Source organism: Bos taurus, chromosome 19, assembly GCF_002263795.3.
Source record: "Bos taurus isolate L1 Dominette 01449 registration number 42190680 breed Hereford chromosome 19, ARS-UCD2.0, whole genome shotgun sequence".
NCBI classification, from domain to species: domain Eukaryota; kingdom Metazoa; phylum Chordata; class Mammalia; order Artiodactyla; family Bovidae; genus Bos; species Bos taurus.
Genome location: NC_037346.1, coordinates 7,523,664 through 7,539,153, shown reverse-complemented (window position 1 = coordinate 7,539,153; position 15,490 = coordinate 7,523,664). Strand labels below are relative to the sequence as shown.

The following is a 15,490-nucleotide window of genomic DNA, read 5'->3' as shown; positions in this document are numbered from 1 at the left end:
GCCTGGGTCATGGAGGGCCTGGCTGGCGAAGCTGGGGCTTGTTGTGGCCTTGTCTCAGAGGCAGTAGGGCGCCGTCAAAAGCCTTTGGTGATGAACGCATGCACTGTCTCTGATGGGTGCAGGGAGGTTGATCGGGAAGGCGTAGGGGCTGCAGGCCATGATACAAGGAGGAGGCGGTTGTCAGGGTTCAGGGGCTGGAAGAGGCAGGTGTAGCTCAGGGAAAGGAAGGGATGGAGTCTGGCGACTTTTCCAGGGCAGAAATTACAGTGTAACCCATTAGTTGTTGTAAACCTCAAACAGCTGAGGGGAACTAGAGCCCTTAGCTCAGCTTCTCGAGTCTGTCTCTGGGGAAATGGTGACTCAGAGGAGGTCAGACAGGTTTCGGGGTAGGTGTGAGACGTCCAGTTTAGGGGATACTGAGTGGAAATGTGTGGTGAACATAAGCTTGTGAGGTGAATGAAAGAGCAAATGAAGGTCAGATTCTGAGTTTTGTGGTGAAAGAGTGAAATATCCCTTGGGGGCCATTCCCGGCCTGACCCAATCTTTCACTGACTTGGGTTAAACTGGGCAATTTATAGCAATAGCTGCCTGGGTGCTCCCGTCTGCCCAGTAAAAAGGGGCTGTGAAGAACCCAGAGACTGTGGGGGAGGACATTTGATTTTGTTTTTGGTGACTTTAAAAAACAAACTCTTAATCAAAGGGCAGAAAACTGCATAAAAGCTAAACATGGAACCTGAAAACTTTTTTACCAGCACGCGGATCAAGAAGAGGATGTTGTCAGCATCCCGGAATGTGGCTCTTTGGTGGAGGTGGTGGAGGCCCGGTGACCCCTCTCTTGTCCTGGCCGAAGGCTGAAGGCCTCTCCTTGGGCTTCCTTCCTCTCGGGGGCCCAGATGCTCTGCTAATAGTCTTGTTCTCAGTAAGACCCTGGCCTGGGGCAAAGCTCACCCTCCTGTCTCAGGGCAGGGTCTGCAGTCATGAATGGGAGTGGGCACCCTCCTCTGCACAGAGCCTGGCACCCTCCGATCCCACCCCTCCATCATCCCATCTCCCGTCACTTTTGGAGACTGGGCTTGCAGGCCCACAAACAAGAGCCCTCCTGCGCTCTGTGTCAGGGACTCTTCACTCAGCCGTGAGTGACAATTCATTGAGTGGCCTGTGGATGTCAGGCCAGGTCTCTGCAGCACAAGGTCCTGCTTTTGAGGGATAAATCAGAGCCCTGAGAAAGTCTCTTTTAATGTGTATGATGTTTGAAGCACGGGAATTATAAACTTCATTCGAATGAAAATGGTTATTGCAGTTATTTCCCGAGCACTTTCTCCAAGACTCCAACCCTCCCATCCACCCTCAGGGGTGGCTGTTTGTATGTTTTCACTGGGGTATAAATTTCCTCACACTGTAATCGCAGATGCAGTGAGATTAGAGTTTCAGAGGCAATTCTCTGTAGTGGATTTTGTTTTCCTTAGCAGCTTTCTCTTCTTCAGAAAGGGGGAAAGGGAAAACACCCCTTAAGTTTTAATTGTCTGGTGACCTGAGTAGCTAACAGTCTCTTTGGGAACTAACCTTTAGCCTGGCTTGTTCAGGTACCTGATGCATCTTTCAGGATGCCTCCCTCTTCCTTTTTTTTTTTTTTTAAGGCTGCTCCGTGACACTTGCAGGATCTTAGTTCCCTGACTGGGGATCGAACCTGTACCCCCTGCAGTGGAAGTGCAGAATCCTAACCACTGGACCATCAGGGACTTGTCCCTCCTTGTTCTTCTCTAAGATGGGTGAGGAGGGTCTTGCCAGGAAGGAGGAGGGCGTGGTATTGATGTCTTTGCAGGAGAAGGGGCCTGCTGTGCTTATCCCAGAGATGGGCTCCAGGCCACACTTGATGGACATGATTCCAGGACAGGGCAGCTACAACCTGCCCCATAAAGTGCATTTTTTTTTTTCTGGAACCAGTAGCCAGAGGTGGTTTGCATGAGGAGGCCGTATTGTGAGGGCTCATGGGTTCCCTGGGTGAAGCTCTGGGCAAGAGAGGCCAGTGTCTGAAGGGTGAAGTGAGCCACACATGACAGACCCCACCAGCCTCTGGACGTTCTCCCCACCCGCTCTGTGGGGAGACCCGGCTGCTCCCAAACTGCCCTCCCCAGCCAGCTCAGCATTGGTCCGAATGACTTGACTCTCAGGCCGGTGGAGAGCTGGTCCCCTCCTACTGAACCTGGAGTTGCTAATTAGCACCCTACCACCAGGAACCCTGCTGAAATGTGGGCCATTCCTTCCTGAAATTGAGGCTTTGGATGTAAAAAGAACACAGAAGTTGGTTGACACCCCGCAGCCTCAAGACGGCCTCGTCTCCTCCCGCAGCTTGGGAGAGGAGTCATGCCAAGCTTTCCACCTTCTCCACGAGGTATGAAACTAGGAAGGGGACACGCATGGTCCCCTAGAACCTGGACCGGAGGTTTTCTCGGTACCACTGCACCTGCAAGGGGAAGGGCAAGATGCTCCAAGTACTGGGTAATTTTCTGGGCTTGGTGATGGTGAGGGCAGGAGCTGTGATGGTGAGGGCAGGAGCTGTGATGGTGTTGGTGGTGCATCCGTGTGCTGGGCTGGCAACCCTGGCCGTGGGGAAGCCAGCTGCTCCTGGATTGATTACAGCTGGAGGGCTGTTACGGGCCCCCAGGAGGACGAGTGGGCTGTGGCTCCAGGTACTCTGCTGGAGGTTGAGCTCTCTCTTCACCTTTCGCCACTGCCAAGGGAGGGCGACAGAGCCTCAGGCTGGGCCTGCTCCCAGTCCCTCAGTGGGCAGAGCACAGAGCTTAAGGCTGTGCATGAAACAACCTCAGTGCATGGCTGGAGCCAGGCCATGGAATGCCCAGATACACAGGAGCCACTGTTCCAGCCCAGGTCTCCAGGGACTGGGGCTCCAGGGAATGAATGCCTGCATATTATCTCCTCCCCAAGAACCTGAAAGCTCTGTGCACAGACGGGGGTTGTGGAGGGGATAACTGAGAGCTGGGATGGGGTTGGCCCCCGGGCTGCCGAGGGTGGCTCCGAAAGATGCTGTTCCGAGGCAAGGCCAGGGTTGAAAACTACCAGATAGAACAACAATGCGTTACTGTGGAGGGGGCTGAGCAGAGAAGCCACAGGGAGATACCTGGCAAGGTGAGCCACAGGCTTTGGAAGTGTAGAGAGGTGGCAAGGGCTGGCGTGTTCCCTGAGGTGTTGAAATAAGACATGTACTCGGGCGTGGTGGAGCTTTTTATAGAGAACCGACCATTCTGGAACATCTATCCATCCGTGCATCCGTCTTTCACCCATCCATTCACTAAGTCATTCTCATTCATCCAGTAGCCCTTGCAGTATGCGTGGGAATGTGCTGAGAGTGGTGGGAGAATGGAAAATCCACTAAGGTCAGCCCTCAGATGGTCTCCATCCCTGAAACATAGCCAGGCTGGGGCTCAAGGATTAGCCCACCACGGTACCCGTCTTGCATTCCCCTTGCTGCCCCTTGCGCCCATCTGGATAAGAACAAGAGTTGCTCTTTTCTTCTTTTTTTTTTTTTTTTGTTACTATCTACTACAGATGCTGTTGTGGGTGCTTTGAATCCATGTTTTCATTTAGTGTTCATGCAACCCTTGTGAGGGAAGCAAGGTCTGGAAAGTTTAAGGAATTTGCTCAAGTAACTTGCTGAGTCAGCGAGCGACAGAGCTGGGCCGTGAGCTGAGCTCTTGACTCTGAAATGAAGGCTTCCTCTACCCTGCCCTGATGCCTCTCCACTCATAGGACCCTGCTGGCGGCTTTTAAGGTCCTAGAGCAGGATGGGTCAGCATCTGCAAAGGAGAGTCTTTAAAAAAAAACCGAAAACTTATTTGGGGCTGCATAAGGTCTCAGTTGTGGCCCTTGGGATCCTCTGTAGCAGGAGCGGTCTTTTAACTGTTGCTGGTGGGCTTCTGGCTCGTCGTGGCGTGAGCTCAGTTGCAGTGCACGCACTGAGTTGCCCTGTGTCATGTGGGATCTTAGTTCCCCAACTGACCAAGGCTCGAACCCGCATCCCATGCATTACAAGGCGGATTCTTAAATACTGGAGAGCCAGGGAAGTCCCAGCAAAGGAGTCTTTTTATTTCTGACCCTGACCCTACAGTAGGGTCTGCAGGGGCCAAGGACACCTACCCTACTGTCCACAAAATGCACTGAACCTTTGTGTACACACGTGGTTCATATGTTGGATCTTCAAGCAAATCCCTTCATATTTTGTAGATTTGCTTTCTCTGCTGTTGCTGCGAAGTTGCTTCAGTCGTGCCCGACTCTGTGCGACCCCCCAGACGGCAGCCCACCAGGCTCCACCATCCCTGGGATTCTCCAGGCGAGAACACTGGAGTGGGTTGCTGTTCTAGTACCCAGCTTATAGGGGTACTGTGAGAACTGAGTGAACTCTTTCATGTCAAACACTTAGAACTGTACCTGGTATGTCGTGAGTGCTCAGTAAGTATGAGCTATTAGTACTGCTTGAGGTTTTGTTTCCAGAGTTTTCCGTGGCTAGCACAGCTGCAGAACTCCTCAGTGCAGCCCCTTCCTCTTAGAGATGAGGAAGCCCATGGGAGGCAGACCTGCCCAAGGTGGTTTTGTGAGCTTTGTGACCATGAGCTTCACCGGTCTTCAAGGTCAGAAGTCTGTCTGGTTGCTGGGCAGATGGTGGTTTAGGGTGCCTTCACCCACAAGTGGTGCTGAGTTACTACCAGAACTGCCCTCTTCCTTCCAACCCTCCTTGGAGGATACCAGGAACTGCAGCCAGCTTCCCTTACCCGAGGGCACATGTCCACTTGGTGGCTTCTCTGGGGTCCCCATTCCCTTCCCCTCTCCACGAGGGCCCAGGCTGAGCTTCTGCAGAGCAAAGACGGTATCTCAGCATCTCCGAATCCCTGAGGCCTTGCATCTAGTAGGGACCCGGTAAGTCTTTCCTCAGGGAACAAGGAAGGGTTACTCTGGCACTGAGGAGGCAGCTATGTGGCCTGTCTACGTTGTGAGCCAACGTAAGGTCAAACCAATGGAAACAGAGTGGGTGCGTCTGGTACTTGGAATTCTTCTTCAACAGAGTAGCAAGCATGACTTCACAGAGGGATCGACGTGCTCAGTGGCTGACTGAGGGCCGGGTGGGACAAGGACCCAAGACCCCAACTCCATTGCCCTGTTTCTTCCTGGCGCTCCTTCTTCTTTCAGATCCTGGGCTTCCTGAAGTCACGAAGCGTCATGCGTTTGTCTGTGTGTTCTAGCGTCTTAGCACAGGGTGCTGAGGTGGGCGAGTCCGTGTGTGTCTGCTCTCTGAAAACCTGTCTTTGTGTGTCTGCAGGCCCCAAGCCAGTGGGGACCCCCCTGTTGCTTCGGATCCTGCCAGACAGACCTCTCTTTCCTAAGCCCATCCCTGCAGACCACTTCGTTATCTTTTATGTCCCCTCCCCAGCCTCCTCTTCCCCGTCCCCCAGCCCTCCCACCCACGAATAGAAGCTCAGGGAGTCAGGGCTCCGAAGAGAGTGGCCTGCCCAGATCTGATCAAGAGACAAGTGAGAGGCAATGATTTGTGAAGAAATCCTGGTCCCGTCTAATGGAATTTTCCCAAAATAAATTCATGTAAACAAGTTCCCACAAAGAGGCAGTCAGGGGAGCCGGGTGTGTAAACAGCGTGAACAGTCCCAAGTGCTATGGACTCCAGGGGCGCTGTGTCGTCTGGAGGGGGGGCTGTGGGGAGACTCCCTTTAGCAAAACACCTTTGGCTCCAGTGCTTCTGACATCATAATGTCAGCCAATTCATTAACTGAAAGAAAAAAAAATGTCCTTCTTTTACTATCATCTCCAAAACGTAGCAACGCCACTTTGCAGCTGAAAAGACCGCAGAGAGGACTTTGTTTACATTTCTCATCCCATTTGAAAAACCAATCGAATCTCGGGAGATTATCTTCCAGCCGGGAGGAGGTGGGGGGAGGGATGCTGGGGGGAAGGGTTGGGGGGAGGGGTTGGGGGGGTGTCAGTGGCTGGCTGAAAACTCCCTGGAGACAGAGAAAACCATGTCTGCTTGGTGCTCGGGGGCGGGCATGAATACACTCATAGAGTTCCTAGAATTAAGATGGAAATCGGCTCTCCTGAAGGCACGCAGAAGGACACCGAATTCTTGTGGCCTGGACGTCTGTGGCCACGTCCACACGCACGGCTTCTGCAGGCTGGGCTGTGTGCATGGCCGTGCAGACCCGGCTTCCGGAGGGAAGTGTGTGCAGGCGATCTGGGTGGGACACACCTTTCCCCCAGACGTTTTTTCCAACCGAGTCTGACTTTCCCAAGGCTGGGTTGTTTTCAAGACTTTGCACTTGATGACTTTCCCTCCCTCCCGTTACCAGGGCCCAGGGAGAGGAGACCTGGGTTCAAGTTCTGGCCAGGCCGCGACCAGGAGACCTTTCAGCAAACAGCGTAACTTCTCTGGCCTTGGGTTCCTCCTCTGTGCAGTGGGAACCTGGATAACATTCCCAGCCCTGTGTGCTTGGGGGAGTTGTCAGGTTTGAGTCAGGAAGTGGCTCAAAGTTGAGGGGTTTTATTTATTAGAGTGAATTCTGATTTCTGCTTCAGCTGTATCTTGGCTCAATTGGATTTTGCCAAGGACCTGACTGGCTTTGCAAAAGTCGGGGCCAGGGAAACAGGGGGAGTTGAAAGGCGGGTGCCTGGAGGCGTGCAAGGAGAAGCAAAGATGCCCCTGGGAGGTAGGAAGGGGCGGCAGGGAAGAGGTCACCAGCAATCTGCTGGGCTGACGCGCCCCATGCAGGGCTCCAGATCAGGGCTGCTCTCTGTCAGCCTGATCCTTTAACCAAGCACACGCCTGCTGGTCAGGGTGATGTGGATGCTGACTGTGGCCACCGGGCTCTGGGTCTTAAATTTCACCCCGAAGGTGGTTGTCTATCCCCTTTGCCATGTGCCTTTGTAGCGCCCTCCTATTGTGGGTGAAGGTCACTTCCTCCCCATGCCGATGTCACCTTGGCCATCGGACGTGAGATACTAAAGTCAGAGGTTTCTCATGTGCTTATGCAGCTTGATCTCTTGTGCTCCTAGGATCTGCCATGAGAAAAAGCATGCCCCAGTAGCTGCTGACCCAAGAAAAGCTGTGGACGTGTAGACAGGCTTGCACTCATCCCTGAGCCTGGAGCCAAGCATAGCTGAGCTACAGCCTGACACAGAGCTGCCCTGACCAACTCATAGAGCTGAGAGTGATGGAAACAAATGCCCTGAGCTTGGGGAGGTTTGTTACACGGCATTGTTGCAGTCTGATACACTGATAACGGCAATGAGGATAATGCACAGTTCCCTGACCCCCGAGATTTGCAAAGGTGAGGACACAGTTTTGATATTGGAGTTCAGTTAAGACGGTACTAAGCCAAATGGGCCTTCCCTGGGGGCTCAGGGGTAAAGAATCGCCTGCCAGTGCAGGAGACGTCAGACATGACTTAGCAACTAAACCACAACAGCAAGCAACGAAGTGAAGATGGCCTGTGATCACTTATAATGACAGATTTTCTGTTTCAATGTATTAGCTTCCCCACACAAGTAGAACACAGATGCCTATGATGTCACAGGGCTTCCCAAGTGGGGCTAGTGGTAAGGAACCCACCTCCCAATGCAGGAGACGTAAGAGACTCGGATTTGATCCCTGGGTTGGGAAGATCCCCTGGAAGAGGGCATGGCAACCCACTCCAATGTTCTTGTCTGGAGAATCCTGTGAACAGAGGAGCCTGGCGAGCCACAGTCCATGGGGTCACAAAGAGTTGGATACAGCTGAACTGACTTAGCACATGCACAAAAAATGTCATAAACAGAAGGCAGGACGCTGAGTAGCTTGCTGGGTGAGTGCTTGGCCTCTGAAGTCACATGCTCTCAGATTTGAATTCTGACTTTTTGTCACATTCAAACTGTGTGACCTAGGGTAGTTTACTGAGTCTCTCTGAGTCTTAAGTGCTTCATCTTTGAAATGAAAATAATTTTTTTGTGAAAGGGACACAAAATAGGGTAGCAACATTTTTAGTGCAGGGTCTGCCACCTGGTGAGTGCCATCTAAATACGCTAATTATTATTAGCTGTTATTCTGGATGGGAAATAATGTTTGTGTCCATCAGGCAATGTCTCCGTGAAAGGCTGAACATGGTAGAGGATGTAAGTGACTGTGGGGAGATGCAGGGAGGGCCTGGGCTCCAGGTAGTGTGGGCTGAGCTCTCACCTGGGTGAGGTGGTGACATCCTTCAGCATTCCTGAGCTCCGTCCCTTCGTCAAAAGCCCCCCCCCTCACTTGTCATCTGCTGCGCAGTCAGCCGGTCCGCCCCCGATGGGCCTCTAGGAAACAGGACTCCTTGTGCTTGAAGGAGGAGAGGAGGGTGGTGGACAGAGGAGGAGTCATTGCTTCAGGATTAGGGCCTGTGTGTTGGGGACCCAGAGGGTTGGCAATTTGGACTTTGTTGATGGAGGGGACACTCCCTGGGGCTGCTGAAAGAGCATGACCTTCATTCTGTAAAGCTCCCGGATGCTTGGGGATCTTTCCCCATCAACTTTGGCTGAAACTAACCATGAAGACAAAGATGAGTACAGTGATAAGTTACACTTCAGGGTGGTGGACAGTTCTCTATGAGGAATGCTATTAGATTTTGCTTCTCTTTGGTCTATGAGGAAGGCAGAAGAGGGTTTTCAGCCCCGTTAATGGAGAAGCAGCAAGTGAGAATCTCAGTCCACAAACCCAGATGTGCAAATATTCAACTTAAATTTCTATTTCAAGCTCCCTTATGTTGGAAGGACACAATTTGGTGGATTCATTGGTAGATTCCATTCCCTGTGGGCCTTGCCCTGCCCTGCGGCACTTCTCTTGAGTTTCTGTCTGAGTTCCAGGGGCAGACTAGTCTTTGCAGGTCTCCACTGAGATGTCCCTTGTTCTGGTCATTGAGGTCACCGTTGTGTCTGCCACTTCTTATTCTTAACTGCAAGCGCTCTAGCTGCCTCTTGGCTAACTTCTGGGCCTCTCTTGGCTACACAAGGAATAGTCCTTTGCTCCCATGCACTCTGTTTAGTTCCAACCCAGCGAGGTTCTATTGGATCCCCCTTTTCTGGACACGCCACACAGCCGCTCCCCTGTGGGTTTGCCACCACCTCTCCATGGCTCCATCTAAAAATCGAGGCCCAGGCCCCCTCTTGCCCCCGATCCCACAAGCCTGGATAGAAGGAGCTGGTTGTTTCCCCATCTCTGCAGCACAACCAAGCTCGTTCGTCATTAGCTTCTTCCACACTTGTAGTAACGGGGCAGCGTTAGATGCCAATCGCATGACTGTATAATAGTTTAAACTCTGGAGTTTATTCATCATGAAACCTGAAATGGATGTCTTTCATCAGTAGGTGGCTCTCCAGTCCCCTTCCATCCGTAGCCTATGCATCCTCAGCACGTGGCTTCCAGAGTTGCTGGTGTGTTGGCCTTAGGCCGGGGACAGAGCAGGAGCATCCGAGAACTGAGCTTGGAAGGTGTTCTGGGCCAGGCCTGGAAGTGCCCTGCGCCACAGCTGATAGCACTCTGTGTGCTAGGACTCGGTTACCTGGCTGTGCTTACCTGCAGAGGTGTCTGGCAGGTGTAACCTACCTGCAAGGGGGATGGGCTTGGTAAACAGCTAGCCTGTCTTGCCATGCCATTACTTACTTTTTTCTTTTCTTTTTTATTGTAGTTGATTTACACCTTTGTATTAATTTCTGCTCTCCAGAAAAGTGACTCAGTTATATATATATATATTCTTTTTTGTATTCTTTTCCATTATGATTTATCCCAGGAGATTGAATATGGTTCCCTGTGCTGTATAGTAGGGGCTTGTTGTCAGTCCGTTCTCTGTGTAATACTTTGCATCTACTAACACCAGATTCCCAGTCCACCCCTCCGCTCCTCGGGAACAACAGGTCTGTCCTCTACGTCTGTGAGTCTGTTTGTGTTTCATAGACAGTTTCACGTGTGCCGCATTTTAGGTTCCACATGTAAGTGATATCCTATGGCATTTGTCTTTCTCTTTTTGACTTGCTTCACTCAGTGTGATAATCTGTAGGTGCATGCATGTTGCTTCCAATGGCATTATTTCATTCTGTTATGGCTGAGTAGTATACACATACACACACTCACACACACACACACATATATATCACACATTATTCAGCCATTCATCTGTTGATGGACATTTAGGTTGCTTCCACATCTTGGCTATTGTGAAGATGCATGGATCTTTCAGAATTATAGTTCTGCCCAGATATATACCCAGGAGTGGGGTTGCTGCCTCATATGGCAACTCTATTCTTAGTTTTCAGAGGAACCTCCATACTGTTTCCCCTGGTGACTGTACCAACTTACATTTCTACCAACACTGTAGGAGGGTTCCCTTTTCTCCACAGCCTCTCCAGCATTTGTTATTTGTAGACTTTTTAATGATGACTATTCTGACCAGTGTGAGGTGCATACCATTACTTCTTTATATGAGGGGTCTTTTAATTAATCTTAGATCAAGCAACCTAGTTCTGATTTATCATGTAATTGCTGTGTCCTGAGGCCCCTAGGGTCCATTTTTGAAACTCAGAAAGCTTTTTCTTGGCTTCCAGGGTAGCTTTCCTTCCCTGAAGAAATAGATGCTGCAGAGTTCAGTTGCCTCAGGGGACAAGGGACCTAGAAACAGGAAATACCAGAGGAAAGCGCATCAATAAATATTTCACAGTCTTAGAGGTAAAGTGACTTGTTGACAACTATACAGCTAGGAAGTGATGGAGCAGGGCTTGGTCCAGAATTTAGAGCCTCAACCTCTTTGATGGGGATCCCCAAGTCATGACATCCAGTAAATCAAGAATCCAGAAGAGCTCCAGTTCATCCACATTCCAGTGTGTGGTGTCTGGACCAAAGATGTGGGGACACAGTCAGTGACATAGTAGGAATGAACTGGAGAACCCCAAGAACCATGTGTGGGACTCTGCATCCCCCTGAGTCTATACTGATCTTTCCTTCTCTTCCTTTCTTACCTGCCCTTCCACCCCAATTTCATCTTATCTTTACCTACTCTCTCTCTCTCTTTTTGGTGGAGACTGGGGGACCACTCCGTGAAGCATGCGGATCTTGGTTCCCCAACCAGGGGTTGAACTTGTGACCTCTGCAGGGGAAGTATAGAGTCCTAACCTCCGTACCACCAGGGAACTCTTCTACCTTCTCCCTTCTAAGTCTCCCCCTCTTTATCAACCCCTTTGACTCCCTAGGACTCCATGCTCTGCTGCTACTAAGAGATTCAAATCAGCAAAGCTGGATTGGTGGTTAACTTATGCTTAGAACCGACACCTCAGCTATTAATGAGCACTCTCTCTGTGATGAGGGTTGTTTTGTGAGCTTTTCAGGGCGATGGCTGAAGAGAACAGCCTTTCAGTTGGACAAATTAGGATTTGAATCTGGCTTGGCAGCTCGAGAACAGAATGCTGGGTCAAGTGACTCAACTTTCCTAGGCTTCATCCCCCTCACTACCATGCCTGTGCTAAGTCACTCAGTCGTGTCCGACTCTTTATGACCCTATGGATCATAGCCCATCAGGCTCCTCTGTCCATGGGATTCTCCAGACAAGAACACTAGAGCAGGTTACCATTTCCTTCCCCAGGGGATCTTTCCAACCCAGGGATCAAACCCGTGTCTGGTACATCTACCTGCATTAGCAGGCGGGCCCTTCACTAGTAGCGCCAGCTGGGAAGCCCCTTGATGACTGTAGTGGGGGAAATAAAACTGACATCCCAGGACTTGGTTGAGGATTGAATGCGGACGGATTGAATAGCTCTCGTACAGCGCTGCGTGCTAACTCCCTTCCGATTCCCTTTACAGCCCCGCCCCCGCTCTGCACCGCGGCCCTCTTTCGGATCCAAAACTATCCCTTGACTCCACCACCCTTTCTGCTCCTACTTTCGCTCCGCGCCCCACCCGCCAGAGTGAAGCAGATAAACAGCACTGACCGCACACGCTCCTCCTGCGTGTGCCTGGCCCAGTAAGGCAGCCGCCTCCCCGCTGCTCCGTGAGGCTGTCCTCGCCGAGGTCACCAACGGCCGACGCAAGGCCGTCCACGGTGGCTTCTTTCTGTCTTCATCTTCCTTAGCCCTGAAGTCGGAGAAGGCAATGGCACCTCACTCCAGTACTCTTGCTTGGAAAATCCCATGGACGGAGGAGCTTGGTGGGCTGCAGTCCATGGGGTCGAGAAGAGCCGGACACGACTGAGCGACTTCACTTTCACTTTTCACTTTCATGCATTGGAGAAGGAAATGGCAACCCACTCCAGTGTTCTTGCCTGGAGAATCCCAGGGACCGGGGAGCCTGGTGGGCTGCCGTCTATGGGGTTGCACAGAGTCGGACACGACTGAAGCGACTTAGCAGCAGCCCTGAAGTAGCTATGGACTCTGTGGGTCACATCTTCCTTTCTGAAACAGTGGTTTCTGCTGGTTTTCCTCCTCCCTCTGGGGTGGTTCCTTCCCAATCTCCTTGGCGAGCTCTTGTTCCTCTACTTGCCTTCTGAGTGCTGGGGTCCCTGCCCCAAGCCCCCATCTATGCTTCCTCTCACTCTCTCTCGGAGTGGTGTATCCATCCTCACCACTTGACACAGCCGCTCTATCGTCTCACTCCCTAACGTGTAGCTCCTGAATCTCCATTTCTTTGGCATTCCAGATCCCCATGAGAAACTGACGTCTCCAAAAAGGACTCTTCTGCCTAAGGTCTGTTCCTGCCTAAGTGTCTCCCAATCGCGGTTAAATGGCATCTTGCCCCTTCCTCTCCCCCACCTCCCACATCCATTCCATCACCAGCTCCTGTTGATCACAAGTCCTGAGGCCCCCACACCGGCCCCCGCCCCTTCCCTGTTTATAATCACTTCCTTTCTGGTGTCCTCAATTCTCCTCTTAATGTTATCAGCAGAGTGATCTTTTGAAAATGTCAACTGGATAGCGTCTGAACCGTACACCCACACCCAAAGCACCTCAGTGGCTTGGCTCTGACGGAGCACAAGGGCCAGGCTCTCGTCTGGCCCGTGGGGCCCAGAGGTGCTGGCATCTGCTTGTTCTGAGCCTCGGCTAGGGGCCTCGCCCTTGTGTTCACTGCTCTGCAGCTACCCCGTGCAAGTCCTTCCAGTTCCCGAGGGCACAGCGTTCTTGGCTCCTTGGGAGCCTTGGCTCACTGTTCTCAGCTCATCACCTCATTCCTGCACATCCTTTTGGTCTTGGCTGAAATGCCACCCTGCCCCCCTCCCCCAACTCATTCCAGTGCCTCCTCTGATTTCTTCTCTTCTCTCTATTCATACTATCCATTTTCTGCAGAGCGCTTGTCACAGTTGGTGACTATATAATCATTTGTGCGCACCCTGAGTGTTAACAGTCCATCTCCTGCAGCCGACCATACACACGGTGAGGCCAGGACCTGGTCCGCTTGGTCCACGGCTGCGGCTCCATCCCTGGCACCCAGCCTGAGCTTGGCACACAGTTGTTGAATACATGCTGACAGCTCTTACTATGTGTCAGGCCATCTCTAAGAACTTTGTATAGCCCCACCGAGGTAGGTACTGTTCTCCACTTTATCAGTGAAGAAATCATGGCCCAGAGAATCTAAGTAACCTGTCCAAAACCTCCCAGCTAGACGGTGGCAGAACTTCAGTGAGCGCTCAGGTCCCAAGCTTGTCCCTGCCCTGCTGTGCCCCTGCTGTAGGGGAGCAGACACGGCAGGCACTCAGGAAATGGGGGTGCCTGGGCGGTGGGTTCTGCTCACTGCTCGGGATGGGAGTGCAGGGGAGCTTGGAACCTGAGGGCAGTCCCCCTGTGCCCTATAGTATCTCTGTGGTACCTCCCATCCAGCCTCCAGCAGTTAGTAGGTCAGAGGGACCCTGGAACCTCAGGCGACTTGGTGGCTGGGAGAGACCCAAGGCTTCAAGATGCCAGGGAAGGTAGGCCAGGCTGCTGCTGGGCAGCTGGCCTTGGAGAGGACCCTCAGTACCAATGCAGGGTGAGTGGGGAGGGGGCTTTCCTGGGATGTTCTGGGTGATGTGGTTCAGTCCTCACCTACTTGGGACCTTTGGAGAAGGGACCAGAGTGGAGGATAAGCAAACTTTAAAAATGGCATCGAATCAAACATGATATGTGCATTTCCTGAATCCCAAAGCAGGGGAAGCAGCTCAGGGGACGCAGTGGATGGGTGTGGAGATGCCACCAGCTGATCCTGCTCTGTCCCACCTTTAAGGCTCAGGTTGTCCCTTCATTTCAAGTTCCCTGGACCCACAGCCTGTAGTCCCAAACCGCATGCATGGCCTCTCTGTGTCCTTCACCCACGCCTGTCCATCACAACCTCTTTGGGGCCTGGGTTGAGATTTATCCATCCTTGTATCCGTAAGTCCTCACTGAGTGCTTCTTACCCAACAGTTGGTGGGTAACTGATAAATCTATCCAAATCTTCTTGGGCGAGATACCTCCTCTGTTACCTTCCTAAACAGCACATACCTCTATTACAGTATCCATTGCACCTAAGTATTTCCTTGTTCTTCCGTCTCCCCAGTTAGTAAGCGAGCTCCTTGGAGTCAGAAGTCATGTCAAAATCATCTTTGGCTCTCTAGTGCTCAGTGTGTGTGCATGCATGTGGGCTTAATCATTCAGTTGTGTCTGACTCTTTGCAGCACGGTGGGCTGTAGCCTGCCAGGCTCCTCTGTCCATGGAATTTCCCAGGAAAGAATAGTGGAGTGGGTTGCCATTTCCTTCTCCAGGACCCAGGGACTGAACCCGTGTCTCCTGCATCTCCTGTATTAGCAGGCAGATTCTTTACCACTGAGCCACCAGGGAAGCCCCCACTGCTCTGCCCTTCTGTTATATGAGTGAATGAATGAATGGTCTTCCTTCTCCAGTCTCTAAGAACCCCAGCTTCTGGCGGGTGCTTCTTAAGCAGATCAGTCTTTGAGGTAGTGTCCCCTGGAGGAAGAGAGGTTATCAAAGCAAGTAGAGGCAACTCAACCTGGCCCAGGAGAGGGCTTGGCTGTTTCTTCTTGGAAAAACATATCCCAGTAGTCGGAAGACTACACAGCTTTAGGGGAATTGCCTTGAGTATGTACTAGATGCCAGTCACCTGGACCTTTATTAATTTCATTTTTGGTACCTATTGTTTTTGTTATATAGATGAAGGTACAGAGGCTCAGTAAAGTGCAATGTCTTGCTTGTCTTATAAGGTGGGCGGAACCCAATGTCCACCTTCTTGACTATGCCCATTTTTTATTCCATCAGGGAAGAATTATAAATAGATATGGTCCTTTCCTGACTATAGGTCTCTTTCAATTAGCTCCCTTTTTGGAAGGCAAATAATTTTTTTTTTTTTTTGGCGATGTGAGCACATCTCTGCCCACGTTGAGAAAGTCCTAAAAGGAAGGCCAGGTTTGTCGGATCTTAGGTCTGACCACCAGGTGGTGCTGTTGGCCCAACGTAT

At 51.6% G+C, this 15,490-nt stretch overlaps 1 non-coding gene across 1 annotated transcript; it reads right to left on the bottom strand.

The window, feature by feature from the left end:
- Positions 1-1,666: 1,666 nt before the first annotated feature.
- Positions 1,667-1,739, bottom strand: TRNAG-UCC (transfer RNA glycine (anticodon UCC)). The gene has a single exon. It is a non-coding gene; the product is annotated as a tRNA-Gly (tRNA).
- Positions 1,740-15,490: the final 13,751 nt, after the last annotated feature.